The 15,962-nt window shown below is 42.3% G+C and overlaps 1 protein-coding gene and 1 pseudogene across 7 annotated transcripts in view; one reads left to right on the top strand and one right to left on the bottom strand.

Annotated features, from left to right (window-relative positions):
• The window catches only part of CHRM3 (cholinergic receptor muscarinic 3), a 505,856-nt gene that overhangs the window by 68,229 nt on the left and 421,665 nt on the right, over positions 1-15,962 (bottom strand). The gene's annotated exons all lie outside the window — the stretch shown is intronic.
• On the top strand, positions 5,904-6,303 carry LOC129499128 (peptidyl-prolyl cis-trans isomerase FKBP1A-like; annotated as a pseudogene).

Genomic DNA, 15,962 nt, shown 5'->3' with positions numbered 1-15,962 from the left:
ATAAATAAATAAAAATTAAAAAAAAATTAAAAAAAAAGTTTTCCTTTTTACCTGTAATTTTTTTTAAGATTTTATTTATTTATTCATGAGAGACAGAGAGAGGCAGAGACATAGGCAGAGACACAGGCAGAGAGAGAGGCAGGCTCCCCATGGGGAGCCCAGTGTGGCACTCGAGCCCAGGACCCCAGGATCACGACCTGAGCCAAAAGCAGATGCTCAACCATTGAGCCACCCAGGTGCTGTGATAATGTTTTACACATAAAAAGACCCACTGTATTATTTCACAGGGCTGGTGGTTAAAGGTACAGTAACAACTATGTATTGAGGGCCCTGTCATATAAGAGGGAATTCCCTGGATCTGCAGGCAGAAGATTCCAGTGTCCACTTTGTCACTAACCAGCTATTTGACCAGATGTCCAATCAACCAACCTTCTTGGGTTTTCTTCACCTAACATGAGATAAACCTTCATAGGCTTGTGGTAAGGAATAAACGAGATCAGTTGCATACAAAATGGGCATGTCAATTTTAAAGAGTTTACGAATGTTAAGAGAAGTAATGAAAGAAGAAGGAATGTATTCACCATGTGTTCTGCCTGCCACTTACCACCAACACGATACCTATATATTGTAGTGTCATACCAAACTGTCTGAAAACAAATGGTGTTTGTAGTGTCACTTGGCTTTAACCACACACATCTGTCTCTGATCACATGGCTTCTTTCTGATCAAACCCCTTCCATGGGTCCCCACCATCCAGACTCAAGTTGAAGCTCTGTTACCTACAATTGTCTGACTCCACGATACCCTCCAACCTTGTGTCCCACACCACCTCCATTTATAGACCCCATTGCTCAGTCAAAGGAAACTGCTTCCCATCTGCCAACTACTACTGAAATTTCTGACCTCACTGTTTATCCACTGCCGAGAGTGCTGTCTCCCATTTTTATATGTCCTGCCTGGTCTTTGGGCCTCAGGCCAAATGTCACTTCCTTTATGATCTTTCTCTGAGTCATACTTTCTGAAGTCTACTCTCTCTTCTTTAAAATTCCACAGAGCTTTGCCATTTTACCCCTCCTACCTTTTAGTATCATTACCTATGCACACAATTTACCCTCCCAATGACACTGCAAACTCTTTAAGCCTGAGCCACCCTGTTTCAGCCTCATGGTACCTGCACAGTTTGGCCCAATGCATCTCACTTAATAGAGACTCGGCAAATGAGCAATGAATGGATAAAGGAAGTGGAGTGACAGGGATCACATTCAGTTGATGCAGGTCACAGAATTTCAAAAGGACACCCCCACTCTAACCTGCTCTGAAAGATCAGCGATTTCAGATAAACTTGTATTTAGCAATCTATAAAATTCCAAAGGAGAAATGTCTGGCCATCATTATGTAATTGTGTAGTTAGGTGCTTAAACGTAAAGATAGTTTGCAGGGACTGAAATGTACTGTTATCAGACATTCTTCATGTCCATGCTTCACCTTAAGTTCTGTGGTGTCTCATGGAAAACTTATATAACCTATTAAGTCTCTGGGGTTAATTGGTTGCAAATGTCTGTGGGAGTTGGCAGATTTCTAAGGAGGGCAGGACAAACAGGGGGAGGCAATGAGGACCGGCACCTTAACCCCTGGCCAGGGTCCTTCCCCACTCAAAGCTTTGGTAATGTCAGTTTTAGGAAGATATGGAAACAAGAGGCCAGCCTGGACAATCTCTATGGATTCATTCTAATTTTGCAATTCTAGGCTCCTGGGTATTTTTCTGGCTCTCTTGAGCTATCATTAAGGATGTGTCAAATATGTCATTTTATTGGCTCTAAACAGACACTTCAAAGGGCGAGCATGGAAATGAAAGAAAAGTAAGATGTGTTCTCTCTGCTTGTACACTGTGAGGCACGACAGATTCCCAATTCATGGTTTGGCCAGCATTTTGGTGGGTGATCCATGAAGCACGAGGCAAAAGGACTCCATTTCTTCTCTTTACAACCCTATTTATTGCATTTCTGACAGCAGGGAATGATGACTATGTGCTCCAAAGAATCCTTGCCCACTTCTATTCATCTTAAACTTTTTTTTAATTTTTAAAATGTATTCATGAAAGACACAGAGAGAGGCAGAGACACAGGCAGAGGGAGAAGCAGGCTCCATGAAAGAAGCCCAATGTGGGACTTGATCCCGGGACTCCAGGATCATGCCCTGAGCCAAAGGCAGATGCTCAACCACTGAGCCACCCAGGCATCCCTCATATTAAACTTTTTTTTTTTTTAAGATTTTATTTTATTTAATCATGAGAGATACAGAGCAGGAGAGAGAGAGGCAGAGACACAGGCAGAGGGAGAAGCAGGCTCCATGCAGGGAGCCCGACTTGGGACTCGATCCCGGATCTCCAGGATCACGCCCTGGGCTGCAGGCGGCGCTAAACCGCTGCACCAACCTGGGCTGCCCCCCTCATATTAAACTTTAAGAAAATTTCCATTTGTTGCCACTTCCTGCATATGCCAACATTGTTTCAGGAAACCTAGGAGGCTCTGCTCTCAGGTGAAAGGGAGCTTTGAGGTTTGTGTTCAGGAATGGTGGTAATGAATTCAGATCTCATACTTCTAGCAGAGCAGTATGTTAAGGACAGAATATGCTCCTACTTCAATTTCCCAGCCAAGAAATATACTGGGATGGGAATAACATAATCACAGAGTTTCTTATATTTTTATCAATTGAAATATATTTATATTCTGCTATTTTAAAAACAGAGAAGGATTTGATATGGCTTCATTCAGCAGGACTGTGCCAGGCTCAGATGCTTGGCTGGGCCCAGAATGAGAAAAGCACACTTCCTCTGAAGCCACGCCCTTTCTTGGTCTGAGGATAAGACTTTGTTTTTGAAATAGCTTCAAGAGATGGTACTAGACCAGCTTGCATTTCCTAATGCTGTGTTAAGTGTTCCTACATCTCACTTATGAATGTGCTGGATGGGGAGCTGGTCATGGGAGATTCATCAATTTGAAGCCAATATACTCCTCGGTCGAAATAAGAGTGCACACCAGGTGACTGGCTGGAAGCTCGATCCATGAAGAAGTATGCGTGCCTGTGCAAACATGGCACTGATCACCTTCTTCTCCACTAATGCATCTCCATCAACTCAAAATAAGCCCTCCTCTAACTTACCCTGTGTAGTTAAATTCTTTCTGCACTGAACATATTAGTGTGTGTGTGTGTGCATATGCACCTGTCCTTTTGTGTTGACTTTACAGGCTGTACGTGGTATTATTTACTGGGCATTTGCATAGCTGTTTCGCAGGGAAAATGAACGGGTTTCCTGAGACACAGGCAGGGTCATGTGAATCCAAATGTTGAACAGCGGAGTCTGATTTATTTCCTTATCCTATTTTGCTCTTCTTACCTAGTTTCAAACTTTGTTGCTAGCACTGGAAGTTATTCTTGAATTGGCTTTCCATTAGGTAGGTTCCCTACTGCCTGGCAACTCCGATAGCCCTCCTCTACCTGGGTCAGCTTCTGGAACGCTTCCTTTGATAACCCTTGGATAAGCTGGATCATTTTCTCCTCTGCACCTGGTACTTGCTTTTCCTTATCGGGCTTTAATGCACTGTTTTGATAGTGATTTAATGCTTTCTTCCCCTTACTAGATTATAAATCCTTTAAGGGCAAAGACCATGTTTTATACCTCTGTGTTCCCACTGATTAGCCCATTGATAATTAATTCATGTTTATTACATTTAACTTGAAAATAAAACTCTAAAGATTATTAGCTTCAAAATTTTTAAGATTTTCCTTCAAATGCTCCAAAAAATATGTCAGAGACATGGTTGATTCTTTTTTTTTATAAAGATTTTATTTATTTATTGGAGAGAGAACAAGCTTCAGAAAGAGAGAGAGAGAGAGAGAGAGAGAGAGAGAGAGAAGGAGAGAGAGAACAAGCATGAGTGAATATAAACCCTGGGGAGAAGCAGAGGGAGAAGGAAAAGCAGGCTCCCAGCTGAGCAAGGAGCCCCATGTTGAGGCTTGCTTGATCCCAGGACCCTGAGATCATAACCTGAGGCAAGAGTGGACACCTAACTGCTTGAGCCACTTGAGCCACCCAGGCACTCCATGGTTGGTTCTTTCTTGAACAAGACTGAATATCTGAGCTTTACTTAGACACATTTAGAGATCCAAAAAAGTGACTGTATATAAATGCATAATATATGATACGTAAAGAAAATGGCCTCAAGTAAAATACCAAAAGTGATTATCTCTGGGGAATGAAGTTATAGATCATTTTTCTACACCTTGCACTATAATATGATGAGTATGTCTTATTGTCATAATAAAGACAGTAAATATTAATCACATGGCAGAAAACATACATGAGAGCTTTTCATCCGTGTCCTTCTGCATATTACATAGCAATGAATTAGTTCATCTAAGTCCACTACCTCATGAAAGGATGCTTAGGGTAGCACTTCCATACAGAGCTCCCTGGTCCTGGGAAGGGAAAGAGGCAAAGTGGTCCAAATGTGATGTAGTTGGAGCAGTTTGGATCCTTGACACTTGTTCATTTGACATTGGATTCTCTCACACTTCTCAACTTTAATTTCTTACAACCTGAATTGCAGTGACTTATGTACATCTTCATTGATTCCTCTGAATCAGTGGGCTTCTGACTTTTCTGACTGTATCTTACAGAAACCTTGTATCTTCCCTGTGATCTGGTGCACATACATAGCCACTCTACTGAGACTAAATCTCATGTGATAATATCTTCACTTCATAGGAGGTACTCAGATGCTTTCTATTCTTTACTATTCTACATAAAAAATGCACTTCTTAATCTACTACATTGATTTCATATCTTGAAACTTGAAAACCATTGTTTGAAAGTCTAAGGACTTTGAGGTCGACAACCATGCTTTATTCATCTCTTATAATGCCTTCACACATAGAAGAAAGTCAAGAAATACTGTTACCTATTTTTTTTCCAAGTAAAATGAATAATCTCTTGAACACCACTGACCAAATGATCTTTTGATCCCTGCCCCATGTTTCCTATAGTGCAGAGAACATAGTGGGCATTGGCTTGCTCAAAGACCACAGAAATCTATAAATATTCACACTGTAATGTCTTCATGGAAGGAAGGAATAAGGAAAAAAAAAAAAGAAAGAAAGGCAGAATCAGTTCTGTTTGTCCTTGAACAAAAGGTACAGGAATGAGTTGGCATGGAGACTCTGAAATGACTGAAGATTTGCTGAGTCTCATATTGGCCAGCAAGAGCTCCATGTGCTTTTTATTTTATCGTTACTAGACAAAAAGTTGCTAACGGGGAAACATGCTTAAATCAAAATGGCAGTTTGAGGTAAACCAGCACTTTTCCCTTGATCCCCAGTCCCATCGCCTAAATCTGTGGCAGATTTGTTCTCTGGCATCTCTAAGTATTGAAAAGGCACTAATTAGGAACCAAGGATTGCCCATATCTTCATTTGCTTTTCCTACTGTAGTGTCAATGTTAAGCATACAACCTTGTGCCTATATTAAACTTTATCCTAAACAGATTCATTTTAAGACCCTTCTTTACTTGGACTTATTCAAGTTGTGCTGAGCAGGTGTCACTGAGAACTTGCTCTATATCGGGCATGATTTTAGATCATGTGGGGCAGAAACCTAAGTGATACCTGAACATTTCTTGGTCTAGTTGGCAGAGGCAGCCATATCCACAGTAAGCTCTGCTACCATATTTCAAGTGTAATACCAGAGGTCTGAGCAAAGAGCCATGGATACACAGAAAGGGAGCCCATGCTTCTGCTGAGCATGATAGGTAGAGTCGGGGGTGGGGAGGGCTCACAGAGGAGGAGACATTTGAGCAGGGCTTTGAAGACTGGGCAAGAGTCATCAAAAGTAGAAGTTATGGGGAATGGCTGCTAGGTCCGTTGTGGGCCCACGCCACCTGCCGCTCACCTGCCCGTGCCCAGCATCCCCAGCTGCCTCCATCAGGGGAGTGCAGGTGGAGACCATCTCCCCAAACAACGTACGCACCTTCTCGAAGCAGGTCAGACCTGCGGGCACACTACAAGGGGATGATTGAAGATGGAAAGAAATTTGATTCCTCCTGGGACAGAAACAAGCCCTTTAAGTTTATGCTAGGCAAGCAAGAGGTGATCCCAGGCTGGGAAGAAGGGGTTGCCCAGATGAGTGTGGGTCAGAGAGCCAAACTATCTTCCTAGGCTACGCCTACAGTGCTACTGGGCACCCAGGCATTTATCCCACCAAATGCCACTCTTGTCTTAGATGTGGAGCTTCTGAAACTGGAATGACAGGAACGGCTTCCTCCCTGAGTGCTCCCTTCTTGGATGTGCCATGGAGGGATGGTGCCTCCAGATGTGCACACGCGACTCTGTATAGAGCTTTTCCTGATGTTCCACTACACTCTTTGTATAAACATCAACCCGACTGAATGTATTCTATCACTCAGCTTTGTTCTTTCCCTTTCTCCTCATATGTGTGTTGACCTAAACTATATGCCATAAACCTCAAGTTACTCATTTTATTTTGTTTTCATTTTGGGGTGAAGGTTCAGTTTCAATCTTTTGGATCTGGGTTTCCACTTAAGTATTAATTTTCCACTTAAGTCAAGTATTAACACCACAAGTCACGGGTTAACTTTAGAATAAGAATTGGTATTGGGGGATTACAAGAATCTTTATTCTTTTTTCAGATGAAATTTTAATCTATTATATATTAAGCATTCTTGCTGCTGCACTACAAAGCCATAGCAGATGTGAGGCAAGGTTGATGGCTGAAGTAACTCTCCCAGTTGAGAGATGTCCTTGGGTGGAGTTAAAAGCCCTACCTGATGACCTATCAGATAAAGGGCCAGTATCCAAGATCTATAAAAAACCTGTTAAACTCAACAGCAAAGAAACAAACAATCCAATCATAAAATGGGCAAAAGACGTGAACAGAAATTTCACAGAGGAAGACATGGACATGGCCAACAAGCACATGAGAAAATGCTCTGCATCACTGGCCATCAGGGAAATACAAATCAAAACCACTATGAGATACCACCTCACACCAGTGAGAATGGGGAAAATTAACAAGGCAGGAAACCACAAATGTTGGAGAGGATGCGGAGAAAAGGGAACCCTCTTACACTGTTGGTGGGAATGTGAACTGGTGCTGCCCCTCTGGAAAACTGTGTGGAGGTTCCTCAAAGAGTTAAAAATAGACCTGCCCTACGACCCAGCAATTGCACTGTTGGGGATTTACCCCAAAGATACAGATGCAATGAAACGCCGGGACACCCGGCGACACCCCAATGTTTACAGCAGCAATGTCCACAATAGCCAAACTGTGGAAGGAGCCTCTGTGTCCATCGAAAGATGAATGGATAAAGAAGATGTGGTCTATGTATACAATGGAATATTCCTCAGCCATTAGAAACAACAAATACCCACCATTTGCTTCAATGTGGATGGAACTGGAGGGTATTATGCTGAGTGAAGGAGGTCAGTCAGAGAAGGACAAACAGTGTATGTTCTCATTCATTTGGGGAATATAAAAATTCCCCAATTCCCCAATTCATTTGGGGAATAAAAAAAGGGAATAAAGGGAAAGGAGAGAAAATAAGTGAAAATATTAGTGAGGTTGACAAAACATGAGAGACACCTAACTCTGGGAAATGAACAAGGGGTAGTGGAAGGAGAGGTGTGGGAGGGTGGGGTTACTGGGTGATGGGCACTGAGGGGGGCATTTGGCGGGATGAGCACTGGGTGTTATGCTATACGTTGGCAAATTGAACTCCAATAAAAAAATCAAAAAAAATAAAGCTCACCCACAAAAACAAAAAACAAACAAAAACATATTAGACTGTCAAATCAGTTATACACCTGTACCTAATGTACATTGTGTCAGCTGTACTGCAATTTAAAATAACAAATACTCCCTCAAACCAGAAGATAGTAAAAAAAGTTTGAAAACACAAATATAAATAAAAATAACTGTAATTAAAAAAAAAAAGCCCTACCTGAAACTGAAGTGGGGAGGGGGAAAGCCTCTGCCTCCACTGTCCCCCCCCCCCCCATAAACCCTCTGCCTTTTGGAAGCAGATTGTTGTGACTGCAATATTGGACACTACAGATATCTGTTCCCAAGGCAGCAGGGACCTCCTGCTGAAAGCCTTCTTTATGGCCTGGCTCTTTGTTTTGTTTTGTTTTTTTTCCATCTTGTGGTTTTTCTAACAGATATTCAGGACTTTTGTAATCTCATAGCTATCTGAGCTCCACTTTCTAAATTTTAAGAACTTTAATTGAAAGTTTAAATTGAAGGTGCTGTTTGTAGACACATAACACCCAATAAAAGCCCAGCCATCATGACAAACCCTTGAGTGTTGTCTTGAGGAAATAATGCTGGTCATCACAGCTTCAGCATCTCCTGGTTTTTGATGTTCAGCTCCCCTGGCTGATCTTAGAGTTTCCTGGCTTTTCCTCCTCCCCCTCTCATCCCATTGCTGTCCTGTGTAGTGATTTGGTGAGAGAAATTATTGCAGCCTACCCCCACCCCCACTTGCCCGCATTACATATGAGTTTCAAGTTTTATTATTGCAATAAAATTGCTTTATTCTGGCTTTTCTCAAAAAAAAAAAGTTACTGGTAAGGGGCATTCAGGGTAGTGGGGACTATATGAACTTGGCTGTATATCAACTTGGCTGTCAGCCGCAGGTTAAGTGCAGGATTCTCTGAGGATTGCTGAGTGGCTGGGTGCCTAAAGGTTTATGGTGTAAGGAGGGGCAAAATTAAGTTGATATCGAGATGAGAAGGAACTTGAGTATCATGGTAGGGAGTTAAGTATTTATTGGGTGTTTGAACACGGACCACTTTGTTTACTCGTTAATTGTCGAGTATGTGCAAAGCTTGTACTCTCCAGTGTTTGTGATGTGGAATTATACAGCTGCAAGGGAGCTCAGGTTATTTTATACAAACCACTAATTTTATACATGAAGAAACAGAGAAACAGAAGTCATTTGGTTAAAAGGGTCTTTTCCCAGGGTTTGGAGAGAATTCAGCCTATTTGCATATATATAGAAAGCAATCTTCCTGCTGTGGTTGTATAGACTGGCTCTAGTCAAAAAGAAAAACAACTCACTGTTTATTTAAATTAACCAGGAAGGAAGTGTGGGGGCAGGCGGGTGTACCGAATAATCTCACTATTCAGGACACAGAGGAATTTGGTGTAAAGGTAGCTTTGATTTGGATACCTTCCAAGGGAACAGAGCTACATAAGTACCGGAAGGACTTGGTAATGAGGCAGTTTTATGCCTAAAGCAATCACAAGCAAGAGCCTCTCTTCGACTCCACCAGGGCATCTTTTGCATTCAGTCACGAACAACGCATGTAGGAAATCTCCTTGGGGATTTAAAACAAAATCCTCCTTAGTTAGTGTACAGGAATTCCTCTGTTGGTAAAAATGATTTTTAGGTGGAGTCTGAATCCCATGAATATACTGAGTCTAGGAGTATCGGCCTCCTTCAACAGGTCCTGTTTTGAATGTAAGAAACCTCTCTTCTCATCTGGCTCTTTCCTTCAAGTGCGCTACCTCCTGATTTTTATGGTTGTCAAGCTCTGGGTTGTAGAGCCATCTTGAGCCTAGGCTGTACTCATTGCAGTGCCAGGCCAAGGTTAGTGTTTTTTGCACAAGCAATGAAGAAGTCTGCTGAGAAATATCTCATGCTGAGGGAGGACAGAGTCTAGGTAATAAGCTAGATCCAAGGAAGAAGCCTTGTTTCTGTGGGGAGATCCCAAGTCATTAACTCTAGTTCAGCCCTGGTCCAGTCCTTCAAGAGAGGCGAACCCCAAATCAAGTCAATACAAAAGCAGAACTTTACTAACTCTCTGGGAGGATGGAGCTTACAAGGCTTTAGGCCCAGTCACCATTGTCCTCACTGCTAAGGAAGGCTGGGATGACTTCTTAGCGTGTACAGGTAAGGAATGAATAGAGTGAAGGTGCATATATTTCTAAGAATAAAGACAAAAGCTACAGATTTTGCAAAGGCAAAAAAGTGATTCAAAGTTGAGCAAGTAGCCATGGACGTCTAAATGTCTTCATAGGCAGCACAGATTCCAATAATCAGGTTTTGTCTCAGTCTGACAAAATTGTAAACGAAGAGCAAGACAATGACAAAAGGTCACTGGCTGGTAGCTAACTGGTGGAGAAGCACCGCTTCCTCTGGAAGTCAGGAGGTCAGTATCACAATGGAAGGACCCTGCAGTTCACTCATGGCAGTTTCCTCTCAAGTGATTTTACCATGAAACAGTAAGTGACAGGTTATGTCCGAGGTTGCAAGCAGGGAGGTCTAATTCTTTTCCTCATTTCCACAAAGGTCATGAGCAAAAACTGAGCATGATGGCTGAGGCAACAGTGTAATGATCTTTTTAGTAAATATATAAAGCATAAGCATATAAAGACTGTGAGTGCTTCAAAGTGGAAAAAAAAAAAGGTATTTCTACCTGCTTTCACAGACTTACTGTTTTATTCCTGAGAAGATATAAATATATTGATTCAACCTATAGGGCACCTGATCTCCTCCTCATGTGGCTCTTAGGAAATTCCGTCTCCCTCGCCACCTGTTGGTGCTCTGGGTCAGGGCGCCTCCAGACCTCATGTTTGCTGCTGAAATTTGATTACTTTTTCAGAGAGTGGATAATTTGTCAAGCTGACTTTGCAATGATAAACCACACCCCTCCCTCTATAGTTCCACCAGTGTCTGTGACTCCTTCTACAACTAGAGACAAAATTGTGGAAGATGAGCTTCCATTTTCCTGCCCAGGTCTGTTAAAAGTGCCAGAACGCTTACCGTCATATGGCCAGGAATAGAAATATATACTTTAAAGTAATATACAAAGAAAAATAGTTCCTTCTCATAGTGAGTTTGTTCTCCCAAATCGGTCAGGAGGTGTTTATAAAGCACTTGGTGCCAAAAGGCTGTGCTGGAGGAGCCAACCTCAGACACCACCAGCCAGCAGCTCTCCTCCCTCTCCTGGTCCATCTTGAGCCCAGGCTATGACCGCCTCTGAATTTCATTTCTCAAATAGTCTGATCACAGGGAATCCAAGGATTGCAGATGAATGGAAGACGGTAGGGAGCATCTTATTGGAGATCTTCCACTTATAGCCGAAAGAATGCAGAGATCCACTGGCACATTTCAAGGGCCTCGCCTATCCCTGCTCCTGGCCACATCCCACCTGTGGGCAATGCTGCCTTTACCCTCGGGGGACAGGAAAGCAGAGAATGCAGCAGGATACAGCATAACCATTTCCTACACGTGCCCTTAAAATACAAAGTCCACATTAAAAAAAAATGCTAAGCACAAAGACAATTTTGAAAACCTCCTCGTGAAATGAATAGGGGATTTTCCACCTCCTCAGCAAACTGGTACTGAACATTCTGAAACTGGGACAGAGGATACATCAAACAAACATCCAGCAGTTTCAGGCATGAGAGATGCCCCACCCCCACCCTGCGACTCTCACCCAAGAGAGACACGTCCCACCGAGACATTTCATTTCTGAATCTTGGGGCATCTTGTTAAATTCCACAGATGCTGCTTTAGGTTACACACATTGTGCTTGGGGGAAGGGAGGGATAAAGAATATTCAAGATATTTTTCAGTACTTCACATACATTCTCTCTTTTAATCCTTTCAACAACCTTGAGAAGTACGTCTTTTAATCTCTATTCGACAGATGTAGGAATAGAAACTCAGAAAGAATCTCCTCAAACAGAGCCAAAGAATAAGCGTGCTGGGATTAACAGAGTTCTTTCTGAGTTGAAAATCTAGGGTGTTTCAAAAGGCACGTTTCACAAACGGTCTTCAATCACAGTTCCTGGGCATGGGTGTCATTTCAGTGTTAAAGAGGATTCCTTGAAAGAGACACAGCATTTTCTAGATTCTTTAAAAGTAGAGGTGGCTACAGTGTTTGAGTAGAGAGAAGAACAAATAATTTTAAGAAACTCCTATTTAGTTTGTTCATGTATTAGGCTATGCTCAAAGTGCTCATCGGACATTAATTTTTGTGGTCCTCATAGCAATCCTGTGAGGGAAGACCGCTGTTATCTCCATTTTAGAGACGAGCAAACTGAGCACAGAGAGGTTGAATAATTTGCCCGAGATCACACAACTATGAAGTGGCAGAGATGGGTTTAAAATCCCAGTGGCAGGGCTCCAGAGACCCTGGTTTGACCACTCTGTTGTGGGGCCCTCCCTAACCCTCTCCAACCTGCCAACAGACTACTCAGGTCAAAGCATTTCTGGTAAGGCTGGTACAAGAAGGAACACCAAAGATTTTTTTTTTTAAAGATTTTATTTATTTATTCATGAGAGAGGGAGAGAGAGAGAGAGAGAGAGAGAGAGAGAGAGAGAGGCAGAGACACAGGCAGAAAGAGAAGCAGGCTCCACGCAGGGAGTCTGATGTGGGATTGGATCCCGGGTCCCCAGCATCAGGCCTTGGGCTGAAGGCAGAGCTAAACTCTGAGCCCCCAGGCTGCCTGGAACACCAAAGATTGATATGCTAAGCCTTACCTGAAAATAAATGCTTTTTAAATATGGAACGTAAAATAAGGTAATGGATAGCAGGTGTTTAGAACCCCAAGGCTGAAATAATTGTTGATCTGGCTAATCAAGTTTAAAAATTCTAAAAAGAAGAAGAGGAAGAGGAAGAAGAAGAAAAAGAAGGAGGAGAGGGGGAGGGGCAGGAAGGAAAGAGAGAGAAAAAAAAAACATTGAGTCCCATATACAGTTAAGCAAGGCCCTTCTAGTTGGTACGGCCAACTATACCTACACCACTGGGAAGCTCTTGGACCAAGCTGTGGCAATTGTGCTGGTAGAGGAAAGGGGTTTATAGTTTATTTATTTTTTTTATTTTTTATTTTTAAAGATTTTATTTATTTATTCATGATAGTCACAGAGAGGGAGAGAGGCAGAGACACAGGCAGAGGGAGAAGCAGGCTCCATGCAGGGAGCCCGACGCGGGATTTGATCCTGGGTCTCCAGGATCGTGCCCCAGGCCAAAGGCAGGCACTAAACCGCTGCGCCACCCAGGGATCCCGGGTTTATAGTTGACATATAACTTACTACTGGGGAAACGAGGCCCAGAGAGGCCAAGGTTCCCACCACTGGAATCCAACTTGGAACTGCTACATGTAGCTGTCCAACTCACCACACAGATTCATTTATTTCACAAAGGGATGGAGTAAGTCAGAGCTAAGCCAAACCAAACCAAACCACAACAGAAACAAAAGCAAGCTGACCTGAAGGACACTTTAAGAAGGCAAGTTTCTGCACACCAGTTTTGACAAGTCACATTTGGCTAATGTCCCACAGTTACCTTCTCGATGTCTCCTACACCATTCTTCCCCTTACCCACTGCTCTCTGGCCATACATTCTCTCTCTACGCTGCTCTGGGAATACTCCCAATGTGCTTCTACTCCAATGCCTTTGCACACTGGGCCTGTCCTCTCTTCCTTGAACCGGTCTTTTCCCAGAGAGCACTGTCATGTCACTCAGTTCTTGCTTAAGTGTCATTGTATCAGAGTCCATCCCTGACTACACTAGATAACCATCTTCTTCATGCAATTCTCTCCATAATCATTTTCTTTCATGATCATTTTTGTTCTATAACTTTGTGTGTGTTTCCAAATAGGAATATAAGCTCCATAAAAGCAGGGGTGTTATTCAGTTCACTACTGCATCCCTGTGTCTAGAACACTTCCTGGAACACAAGAGCTGCTAATAACATTGTGTCTACTGAGGACTGAATAATGGATGATCACAAGAGTGAGTCTGTGACACAAAGGGAAAATTAAAATTTCTCCTACGTATTTTTGAAAACAATGTAAAGAATTGTCATGCACTTTATAAGGATTTTTAAAAATTTAAAGCACACTGAAATTATCTTAGCTTTGATACTTGATTACCAAAAATATCTTTGTAGTTCAAATGATATATGGCCTAAAATTTATGAATAATTGAAGTTCATTGTTAGGTGGAAATGATGTTGGGTTTTTTTAAGAAGAGTAAATTTGTGCTTTTAAAAATGTCACATTCTTGGGGCACCTGAGTGGCTCAGTCAATTAAGCATCTGACTCTTGGTTTTGGTTCAGATCATGATCTCAGGGTCCTGAGATTGAGCCCTGTGTCGGGCTCCGCGCTCAGCAGGGAGTCTGAGTGAAGATTCTCTCCCTCTACCCCCCCATCCTGTGTGCATACTGTCTTTCTCAAAAAATAAATAAATCTTAAAAAAAATTTCATACTCTCTATGCATAATGAAATTCATGCTGGTCACCAAGTGTATCTTAGTAAAAGTAATAACAAAAATAATATGAGAAAATAGCTAATACTTATGGAGGTATGTTCTTCCCACGCACTGGTCTAAACTTTTTATCAATTCTCTTTCGTTTAATCCTTTAAAAATTTCTGAGGCAGGAACCATTATTACCGCCAATTTACCAATGAAGAAACTGAGATACAGAGAGTTAAAATATCTTCATCAAATCACACAGCTAATTAGCTGTGGAGCAGGGATACAGTCGGCAATTTGCCTACTTCTACTTACTCATCCATTTTTAGTTTAAAAAACCCATCTTGCATAGCTCCAACGTGGTGGGCATGGAATTAGGTAACAAGGATGCCACACAGTGATGCAAGCCCTCCTCTCTGGAATAGAGGGATGGACAAGATGCCAGGCTGCCCAAGAGGCTGACCCTACTCGGGGAGATGCACAGCAGGAAGAGTTCATGGGGCAAGGACTCAGACCCTTTCCCATTTGTCTTCCTATTTTATTTTCTTTTATTTATTTTAAAAGATTTTATTTTTATTGAGTTGAGAGAGAGAGTGCATGACAGAGGATAAGGCAGGTTCCCTGCTGAGCAGGGAGCCCAATGTAGGGCTTGATCCCAGAATCCTGAGGTCATGACCTGACCTGAGCCAAAGGCAGACACTTCACCGACTGAGCCACCCAGGCACCCTTGTCTCCCATTTTAATGGTGTGGTCATTAAGCATCACAGAGGGATCCAGGGTCTCCCTCTGGGGTCCTTAGAGTCTTCTACTGAACCCAGAAGGGAAAGGGACAATTTCAGCAATAAGTTGCTTAAGGCGTAATGTGCATTTGTGACTTTGTAGCATGTCACTCTGGCTGCACACTTCCATCCAGGTTTTTCCTGACATCTGAAGAGGCAGTGTCTCCAAAGAGTATATTTTTGTATTTCTCCATATGCTGCTTTTTGTCTCCTCACATACACTGCCAATAAAAGTTGTGAGCTCCTCCACAGGCCAGCTCTGCAACTTGCGTTTAGGGTTGGCCTGGAAAGAAATAGACTATTGCTGTTTCCCCTGATTTATAGCTTTCCCTCTGTTGTAGAAATGATATTTCTTGCATTTTCCCTCAGTAATACTGATGCACTTTTTGTCATCTCATTTTATCCGTATTTCTTTTATATGACTCATAGGTTGCTTTTATTCATGATTGCACTTGCTTCCACCTAAAGGCCACTTAATAAAGTGCCCTACTTCTCTGTTTCTCTCAAAGCTTTCCTTTGATTATCGGATTCTTTTCATTTTTTCCAGCCCCGTGGATTAAGGTAATTTTTGGCTTATTTGGCTCGTTGCCACAGTCTTCTCAAAATATCAGTGACATTGACTTTGGTTTCATCAGACTATGGCTGCCACATGACATTGAGTCCAGAGAGGTCAGAGATGCTTTGACGCTGGAGAAATTTCTCCCTTTGCTTCCCCCACTCTCTCCCAGATAATTCACTTTGCAGTCATTCAAGTAGGTCTATTGAGCATCTTTGTTTATCTTGTGTTTTCAGTGTCTACAGAATGTAACAAGTGATGCCAGTATTGTAGAATAGCAAGAGGCAGGGACCCTCAAGGTCTTCACAAACAAATGGGGTGGGGAAATGAGCATAAGCGATTT

The sequence above is a fragment of the Nyctereutes procyonoides genome, unplaced genomic scaffold (assembly GCF_905146905.1).
Source record: "Nyctereutes procyonoides isolate TBG_1078 unplaced genomic scaffold, NYPRO_anot_genome, whole genome shotgun sequence".
NCBI lineage: Eukaryota > Metazoa > Chordata > Mammalia > Carnivora > Canidae > Nyctereutes > Nyctereutes procyonoides.
The sequence above is the reverse complement of the archived record's forward strand: the minus strand, read 5'-3'. Positions and strand labels throughout refer to the sequence as shown.